Source organism: Sprattus sprattus (assembly GCF_963457725.1).
Source record: "Sprattus sprattus genome assembly, chromosome: 18".
Taxonomy (NCBI): Eukaryota; Metazoa; Chordata; class Actinopteri; order Clupeiformes; family Clupeidae; genus Sprattus; species Sprattus sprattus.
Window position 1 is genome coordinate 30,801,215 of NC_137916.1, and position 10,000 is coordinate 30,811,214.

Consider the following 10,000-nt stretch of genomic DNA (forward strand, 5'->3'; position numbering starts at 1 on the left):
AATGTGATGTTCATTCTTTTTTTAAAGATTTATTTTTTGGGCTTTTATGCCTTAAATCAGACAGGATAGTAGAGAGAGACAGGAAGTGAGCTGGAGAAAGATTCGGGAGAGGGATCGAGAAATGACCGCGATTTGGACTCGAACCGGGTCCCCATGGGTATTCCAACCCATTTATGGTATAGGGATGCTGCCGCTTGCGCCACAGCTCCCCCCGTGATGTTCATTCTGAAGACGCTGGCCCCTTGTAGGCTTTGTATGCTTTTGGATCCCATGTAGAAGAGAGACTTATCAGAGCTTTTGAGAGTTTTATGAAGACCTTGTTAAGTGCTCCATGTTTGAACAAGCCTAAGCAGTTTATTAAAGAATGGAGTTTGGCATGTTACACCTTCAAGTGTTCATGTTCATTGGAGTTGTACCAAATTTGAGTAGTGTAATGGTAAATTCTTCTCAGAGTCACAAAGTTAACAGACTATTTAAATTCTATGAAGCTGGTGCTTAAAACAGGTTCATAGAACAGAAAATCAGGAAAGATTCGGGATTATATATTAGTAGTGTTAGGCTTGGGTCATTTGGTATGATTAGTAGTAATCTAATGTGTCAACATCTAAATCCTTCCTGCAAGAACATTCAGATTCCCAATGCCAACACCTGTTGGGGGCACCTGTTTGTCTTCATGTTATTATCATCCTTCTAGCGCAACCTACTGGCTATGCCTGGTATTGCTTATGAACTAATAGCCCTGACACAACCATGCGTTGAGGATGTATTGTGGACAGTGGTGTAGTGGTCCCTGTAGAAGTGGGTATACTCTTAATTTTGCAACAAAAAAAATTGCCAGCCCATAAACACCCTGTATTGAGAAGTGGGTATACGCAATGCTGACTGAAAAATAAGTGGGTATACTCCGTATGCCTGCGTGGACTACACCACTGGATATGGATACATACATACCAGGCGGTCCTAGATGCGTCAGGATGGGCCTTGCAAGGTTTTGGATGATTTTTAACGCAACATGGCATGTTGAGTCATGTTCAACCCATAAGATGCAGATTTAAAAAGCAAAAACGGGGATTTGGACAATTTTAACACCCGCATTGATGTGTTTAACTTCAGATCAGTTACATCATTTAGTTTACACAAACACATTATAGGTTGCACTGACAATTTAATGCTTCATTTGTTTCATAATATGTTTTGTTTTACAAGATATCTGTTTTCTGAAGCTGCCTATCTCATATTTGACTGTGCATCAAATCACCTGTTGAGAAAATGCAGAGTTCCGCGTGTAAACACTTTGACAAGAATGGTAAGATTTTAATAGATAGTCTTTTACAAAATCTAAATCTTGCCACAGACATACACAGTCCGAGCCTGGTGACACCAGCCTACGTATTTCCGCCTGAATTGATTTCAAGCTCATACTCAGTCTGGCCCAACCCCGTTGACAATCGTCTCCAGGACTCAAAATCCAACCGCACCAATCAGCGAACAGTTCAGAGCTGTGACGCAAAACTCGCCTTGGAGGAAAAGACACGAAAAGCTATCGGAAAAGTTGTCTCTCGAGAACATCAGAAAATTAAAAGGAGAACAAGAGTATTGTCTTGTAAGTTTTATGATTGGAAAGGACGTCGTAGCTCTTCTCCCAACTGGCTTTGGGAAGAGTTTAATCTACCGTATGCTTACCAAACGTTGCTGATTGGTTAAGGGAACTCCAATGATTTTAAACCTCAAGCTAAGCACCTGCCCATCTCGGAAACGAAAATGCATTGGGTTTTGCCAGACTGAAAGACGGAATGAAATGGAGTCACAGGCTGGTAATGGCCAGGCTAACACAGTCCACCCTGCATTGAATAGTGGCATGTTCTGTATAGGGCGAGGGTGCAGGGCACCTGTTTCTATGGAGACACACCTGGTTAGAGAACCCTGGGGGATCTGTTTCTATGGAGACACACCTGGTTAGAGAACCCTCAGGGATCTGTTTCTATGGAGACACACCTGGTCATAGAACCCTGGGGGATCTGTTTCTATGGAGACACACCTAGTCATAGAACCCTGGGGGATCTGTTTCTATGGAGACACACCTGGTTTAGAAGCCTGGGGGATCTGTTTCTATGGAGACACACCTGGTTAGAGAACCCTCAGGGATCTGTTTCTATGGAGACACACCTGGTTAGAGAACCCTCAGGGATCTGTTTCTATGGAGACACACCTGGTTAGAGAACCCTGGGGGATCTGTTTCTATGGAGACACACCTGGTTAGAGAACCCTGGGGGGACTTGTTTCTATGGAGACACACCTGGTTTAGAACCCTGGGGGATCTGGGCGGAAGTTCTGCACGAGGACACTGAAGCCGACAGGGCGGTTAGACATGTCCGGGGCTGGAACAGCTCCCAGACCCAGCTGGTGCCCATGCCTTGGCCTGAAGCCAGTATGTATGTGTGTGTGTGTGTGTGTGTGTGTGTGTGTGTGTGTGTGTGTGTGTGTGTGTGTTTGTGAAGTATGTGGAAGTGTTTGCGTTCACGCATGTGTTTGTGTAAACACATGTATCTGTGATGTGTGTGTTCGTGTGATGCATGCGTGTGTTGTGTGTTTGTGTGTGTGTGTGTGTGTGTGTGTGTGGGTGTGTGTTTGTGTGTTGTGTGTGTGTGTGTGTGTGTGTGTGTGTGTGTGTGTTAGTGTGTGTGTGTGCACAAGTGGGTCGGCAGGTGTCCAGTGATATGACGGACAGGCAGTAATCGCTGGGATCAATGTAGGGTTGGGCCGGAATGGATTGCATCCTTTCACTGTATCACAGCACAGCACACACACACACACACACACACACACACACACACACACACACACACACACACACAGCACACAGCACAGAGTGCAGAGGAACGCAGACGAGCACGTAAACAAGCCCAGCCCTTTCTTCCGGTCGTCCTCCAGTAGAGCAGCATGAATGAACGAGAGGCAGATTCCCTTTCAGTGCCGGAGAGGAGAGGACGCTTCTCAGGCCCCACACACACACACACACACACACACACACACACACACACACACACACACACACACAGCACAGAGTTTCAGTACAGGAGAGGAGAGGACGCTTCTCAGGTCCCCAGACTGATGGATGCGGGGGAATGACACCACTGGCGCCACAAGCTGCCCCCGGCACGGGCATGTGGCCACGGGCAACTGCTGCTCTTGGGAAGATGCCACGATGAAGAGAGGCTCACTTTGGCTCCGAGCGGCCCGAAAACATGTCACTGATGTTTGTCAACATCTCAGCCTGCGTGATTAATCAGAATCAGAATCAGAATCAGAATCAGAATCAGAATCAGAATCAGAAAGGTTTTTACTGCCAAGTAGGTTTTCACCTACCAGGATTTTTTTGTGGGACGTTGGTGCAACCAATAAACAATAAACAATGCACATATTAACTAAATTAATAGTCAAAACTGCTTTACGTACATGGAACCACAGTAGAGCTGCTGGGAAAATGGATCAAAACTTCTATCTGTAACTTTCTGTGACTTTTATTATGCAAAGAATTTCGAGAATCAATAATGTGGAGAAACGCAAACCTTTGTAGCTGATGATCAAACACATTGGTAGCTGGTCTTTCTGTTCACAGGTTTGCTGCATATTGATCATTCAGATAATGTTTTGAAGTCTCTGTATGTAAGTGGTAAATTGTTTTATGGTGTTGTTGTTGTATTTCACAAAGTGTATAAGTGAATTGATGAGACTGTGTAACTGAACTGATATCCATCACATATGTACATGGGTGCTGAGGTGAAGTGGTTAACGATCATGATCGCTGCAGGTTGTCTGCTAAATACCATTAATTTACCTTTACGTACGCAGAAGAATTTAATATCTATTTGCTATATCTATCTTCTCCCATCGTCATGCTGCCTGCTTACAAAACTATTTGGCCAGAGGCAGGCCAGGGTTATCTTTATCTGTTTATTTTGGACGTTTCCTGGTTTGTTTATAGGGCTGGACAGAGTTTGAATTTAATTCACAGGTCACATTCTGAGTGCCTGTTACTGTGCTAGACTCCAAGAGCAGATTCAGTATCAGTAAAGGGTTGCTTGTACAGGGCACAGGCACAGGCACAGGCACTTTCACTAAGGTGAAATCAGGGGATATAAAATTACTTTAATGGACATTGGCATATGGCCTGTTTCTCAAAGCTGCAAATCATGGAGGAAAAAAGACAGAGCACAAAAGGTGTCTAAACAATGATACCAAAACGGAGTATTTAACAACAAAAAAAGTACTCCATCTTGGTCATCTTGGAAAAACTTAAATCCATGATTCTGAATCACTGGAAGAGAAGTCATGAAAGGCTTTTGTCCAACTTTGCTGCTACTTTTAGCTCTATACTGCCCCCATGTGTTTGGATGCCTCTGGTGTAGTCCTTTCAGTACCACTGTGACAGGATCAGAGTCAGTACGGCAGCTTTCTATATATGTTCAAAATGTCTAAATATAATGAAAGAATTCACGATCAGTATTTCCTTACATGAGAACTTACTTAATTAATGAATTACACAGCTTGTAGTGGCAAAATTTCAGGTTTACATTTACGTTGTTAATGTTCACCACTTATTCATGTGTGCAGGACGAAAGGTTGTTCTGACTCATATCCGTAGCTAGCTTGCAATTTCTACCGTTCCTTATCCACAGTTTTTCTACTCACAAGACCCAGATGACTGACAGTGATTTATTACAGTGCATGAAATGCCCTGTATTGTTATTCCTAGGCTTCTTCTTCTTCTTCTTCTTCTTCTTCTTCTTCTTCTTCTTCTTATTCTTGTTACCTTTTTCTGCGATTAATTCAGCCCGAACCGCTTAACGTAGAAACTTCATTCAAACTTTGTCGCGTAGGTCTTGTAAACGACACTTATGCTATGTATTTTTCACTTTTCTAAACTTTATACTTTTTAAGATATTAAATAAAAACGAATCGAAATTTTCCCATTGACTTACATCGGGCCATTATGACGTCATAATAGGGTCTTTAAACTGGCTTGCACCTGTGCTTTACTGACAGCTGCGCCAAATAGCCAACTGTCCGTTGGCACTTTACAATTGAAGTCTCATTCTGGCTGTGCTGCTGCCTCTTGCTGGAGTCCAAACAGGTACGTTTTAAATCAACCTTTAATTAAATTAAAATGATGCGCGAATTTTATTCTGAGTTGTGTTGTGCAGTAGGCCTATGTTGTACGTCGTTTAATGGAGAAAGCGACCTAGACATTTACACAAAGCTTTTCAGTCATTAGAGAAAGCTAGCATCAGTCAGGCAACCTATTCAAACAGGACAGGCATGTTATCTTCTGACTGTTGGTATTGTGTTAAAGTAACACAATGCAACAATTATACGTCATGATTAGGGTTAGGATAATCAGTTTAACCTAAAAATAACAGCTTGAAAAAAATTGGGGCGCTACAATGACTCTTAATATGGAGAATTGCATCCGCGCCATTGCTATGCAGGGTCTATAGGCACATAACTTCGTTTTGTAGTTTTGCCGCCCAACTTTCCACTGTCTGCTGAACTAGTAAGCTTATTTGCCATCTTGCTTTGTCTTGTGTTGCACTTGCTTGACTGTGTAAGGACAGTTGTTGAATAACTAGTTTGTAATAATGTCAAAGTCAGCACATTTCAAGAGATTTCGTCAGTTTTAGCTGATAGCATATAGCTAGCGTATAGCTATTGATCCGTTGTGCTGCTTTAATTCGTGTTTGCCAGCTTGTTACAGATACAAAAAAGACATTATGGTATTAATGCTAACTCAAAATTGTGGTTGCAACATTAGCTGACATTTTATGCCATCTTTCAGAAGTGTAGTGTTACTACACAGTGGTAGTCATGCTCCGTCTCTGCTCCAGGTAGCAGGTGAGCAGGCTGGTTTAGTAGGGACAGAGAGAGAGCGGGGCCAGCGACAGGTTGCTGCTCGGTTCTGCCTGCCCCACCAGTGGCAGCTGCTGATCTTTCAAAGAGGGGGAGCTCATTTTTTGCGTACATCATACAAATATTAGCATTGTCTGCCATCGTGTGTAGTTTGTTACCTGGCTAGTTCACACTTACGACCAGTGGCGATTTCTTTAAAGCTTGGCTTCCCCTAATAGGTGGTGGGCCGAGGTGCGATTTCGTGCATTTTAACGTTCCCTGGATATGGAGAAGCCATGTTTTTGTAAATATGTTCTACGTTTGTATTCACGTTTAGACAAAAATTGTTGCCACTTGCAGTTATTGCTTATTAAGTCGTTATCGATAACTTTATTCCCGAGGCAAATGGAGAGGGCAGCTACACTTTGGGTCCGATAATCGTGACGTTTTGTCGTTGTTATCCAATCGCGTTCTTGGAATTGCTCCAGTGAAGTTAATGATCAGTCCAACAACACTGTTTACATCTTTGTCCATGTAGTGTGAATTGTGGAATATATGGGTCATTTTTAGACGTTTTTGATTCAGTTTTCAAATCGAGGTGATAGCGGCTTTTTCTTGTTAAACAAAGGGTATTGTAATCTTAAAAACAAAAAGACATTGCTCTGTGGGGAGCCTTTTCATAATGTTGTCAGACACTGATAATGATATGAGCCTGTCAGTGACACAAAAAGCACCTCCAGTGGATATACCTTCACAGTGAGCAATCGTAATCGTAGCAATCATTTTGGATATTGAAAAGGACAGCTGCCTGCATGTTTACTCTACTTCTTATATGTCAATTACATCTTGTAATGTTTCATGCAACTCTTGTTTCAGACATCTGACATCACTGCACATAGACAAACTGCAGCTTTAAAGGGCCTTCCCTTGTATCTCCGTGAGAGTCAGGAGAAGCTCTTCAGGAACTGTGAGTGGCTATGAATAGAAATTGTAAATATGTTATTATACTGTATTTATAGTGCTGTATTTAACGTTGTCTTCAACCATAACCTCTCTGTCCTCCTGGTTCCCTAACCATGTCCAGAGTGTCTTCTGTAGTTTCACTGTCCTGCCCTTGACTTGATGTAGCCTAATTGATGTCATATGATGTGTGTATGAGGGTTACATTTTTGATTGTGGTGTATGGGATGGAAATAGTTAATATGTCAAACTCATAATTAATTCTATTTGGAAAAAAAATGTTTATACAATATTTTGAGTTATTTTAGATTAAGAGCTTATTCTGATTCACAGTATTTTAATTACTAATGTCTTGCAATTCATGTTTTGGTGTTTTCTGTCTGTCAACACAAGGACACTGACCCAGAAGAGGGACAGACGAAAGGCCTCATTGTGGGTATCCTCACTGTGTTGGAGGATGATAGCAGAGCAGTCTCTAAAAGTGTCAGGAATGTTGCTCTTGTGTTGGAAGAAGAGATTGTCCTCCAAGATCTCCCTTACCTGCCAACTGCATTTGCCTACCTTGTTGGACTGATCTATACATTAAACCTTAGTTACCCAAAGGATTTGAAATACACCTTTGAAACTGTCCAAAAGGTCATAATGGAACTGGGGTCGGACCTCTCTGCAACGGTCAGATCCCTAAAAAACAAACTTCTTCAGTGAAGTAAAGTGTTGGATCTGGAATTGTTCCCTTCTGTCCATCCAACACCATGTTAATTAATCAACTGTTGTGTATTCTCGATCTCCCACTTTACATTTACTTGGATCTGGAATTGTTCCCTTCTGTCCATCCAACTCCATGTTAATTAATCAACTGTTGTGTATCTCGATCTCCCACTTTACATTTATTTTGCATCTTATTTTGTTTAGTTTTTTCTGAAACATTTTTTTTTTGGTTGGTTTTTCTGAAACATGTTACATGGTCTCGATAGTTTGCATTTACTTGCCCCTTTTGGAAGGGATTTGATACAGTATAAATAAAACAAATGTTTTGAATGTATATGTTGCGTCTGTAATTATCTATACATTTGATTAGAAGTTCCTGGTTATAAATTATAAAGTTGAGTTACATTATAAACTATTGCAGTGTGCGATTTTAAATTCCTCTTAAATTATTCTGCTATACTAACTAAACCCATTTAAAGTGAATTCTGTATAAGAACTCATTACAATGTAAAATTATAAATTACTACAATTTACAGGACAGTTAGCTGAAGTGAGGATTAAAAGTTATTACAACGTTAAATAATAAGTTAGTACAATTTAGGGGAGAGTTAGCAGAAGTAAGGATTAAAAGTTATTACAATGTTAAATAATAAGTAAGTACAATTTAGGGGAGAGTTAGCACAAGTAAGGATTAAATGTTATTACAATGTTAAATAATAAGTAAGTACAACTTAGGGGAGAGTTGGCACAAGTAAGGATTAAGTGTTATTACAATGTAAAATTATGAGTTAGTAGAACTTACTCTTGAGTTGACCAAAATCAGAATTCAGAGTTGAGCAAACTCAAAAGCAAAACTTAAAATTTTACTGAAGTTTGTTGCCTTAAAATTTTACTGAAGTTTGTTGCCTTAAAATTTTGAGTTCACCCAACTTTTTTTTTTTTTTTACAGTGTAGGAACATTAAGACACCTTCCATTCTCTACTTTTTTTCTCTCCATCTCTCCATCTTTCTCTCTATCCCTCTCAGTCTACTTTCTCTCACACTCAATCTCTCTTCTTCACTCCATTTTTATCTCCTTTTTTCAATATTTTCACTCTTTTTCTCTTTCACTCTTCTTTCCTTCTTCCACTCTTCTTTCCTTCTTTCACTTTTCTTTCCTTCACTCTCCTTTCTTCTTTCCTTCTTTCACTCTTCTTTCCTTTTCTTCTTTCCTTCAACTATTATTTCCTTCTTTCACTCTTCTTTCCTTTCTTCACTCTTCTTTCTTTTCTTCTTCCACTCCTCTTTCCTTTCTTCACTCTTCTTTCTTTTCTTCTTTCCTTCTTTCACTCTTCTTTCCTTCATCCTCTCTTCTCTCCTTTCTTCACTCTTCTTTCCTTTCTTCTTTCCTTCTTTCACTCTTCTTTCTTTTCTTCTTCCTTTCCTAACTTTTGCATTTCATGCACTGGTATTTCCTTCAGGAAATGCATTTTCTAGTTGTCTTTTATTTTCTTCTTCTTCACCAAAGAACAGAATCTCCACACTTGCAGTAGTTGTAAATAAACACACTCTCAAACTAAAATAATAATGGCAAACTTCAATTTTCGTTGACGGATGATGGCTTACGGACGATGGTCAAAAAGCTGTATGCTTCCCAGATACACACATGTCTATCTGAACTAGTCATACATGCACATTCTCCAATCACTTAGGTGGTAGCTCAAGATCTACATTATACAAAAGCAATACCCCATCAACATTTACCATTTATTACAAACTTTACATCATTAACTGTAAGATGTTGACTCAGAATACATTCTTAATTAAATGAAATATTGTATATTAAATATTCAAATGCAAATTATTAACAAAGCATTTTTCTCTGATTTGGCTCCTACACAGCTGTTCTGTACAGCCACCCAAAGAGGTGCTAGTTCCTACTACACCAGAAGAGGGCAGTAGAGCTAAGAAAGGAAATGTTACAAGTCTCCAACATACTGTAATACATAATGATAAATGAAAACTGATCTAATTTGATTTAAATTATCTTTTGATATTTGTGCTAGATTAGCTATGTTATGAAGCTAACCTAGCACAAATATCAAAAGTTAATTTAAATTAAATTTAGATCAGTTTTCATTTATCATTATGTATTACAGTATGTTGGAGACCGCATCACTAAATATGTGATTGACAAGACCCTGAAGGTCAGGCATGCAATAATGCTGTAATTACTCATTATAACGATACTGTTCATTTCTGTCGATCTGTTATTAATGTGTTCTCGCTTTTACCATTCAACTCATTCAGTCTTATTGAGTGACTGAAGTACCAATCTCTGTCACTAGACATCCTCCATGGAAAACTGAATGTTTCCCCCGGAAGATTGAAGTGAAATAACCTGACAGTGTGTGTGTGTGTGTGTGTGTGTGTGTGTGTGTGTGTGTGTGTGTGTGTGTGTGTGTGT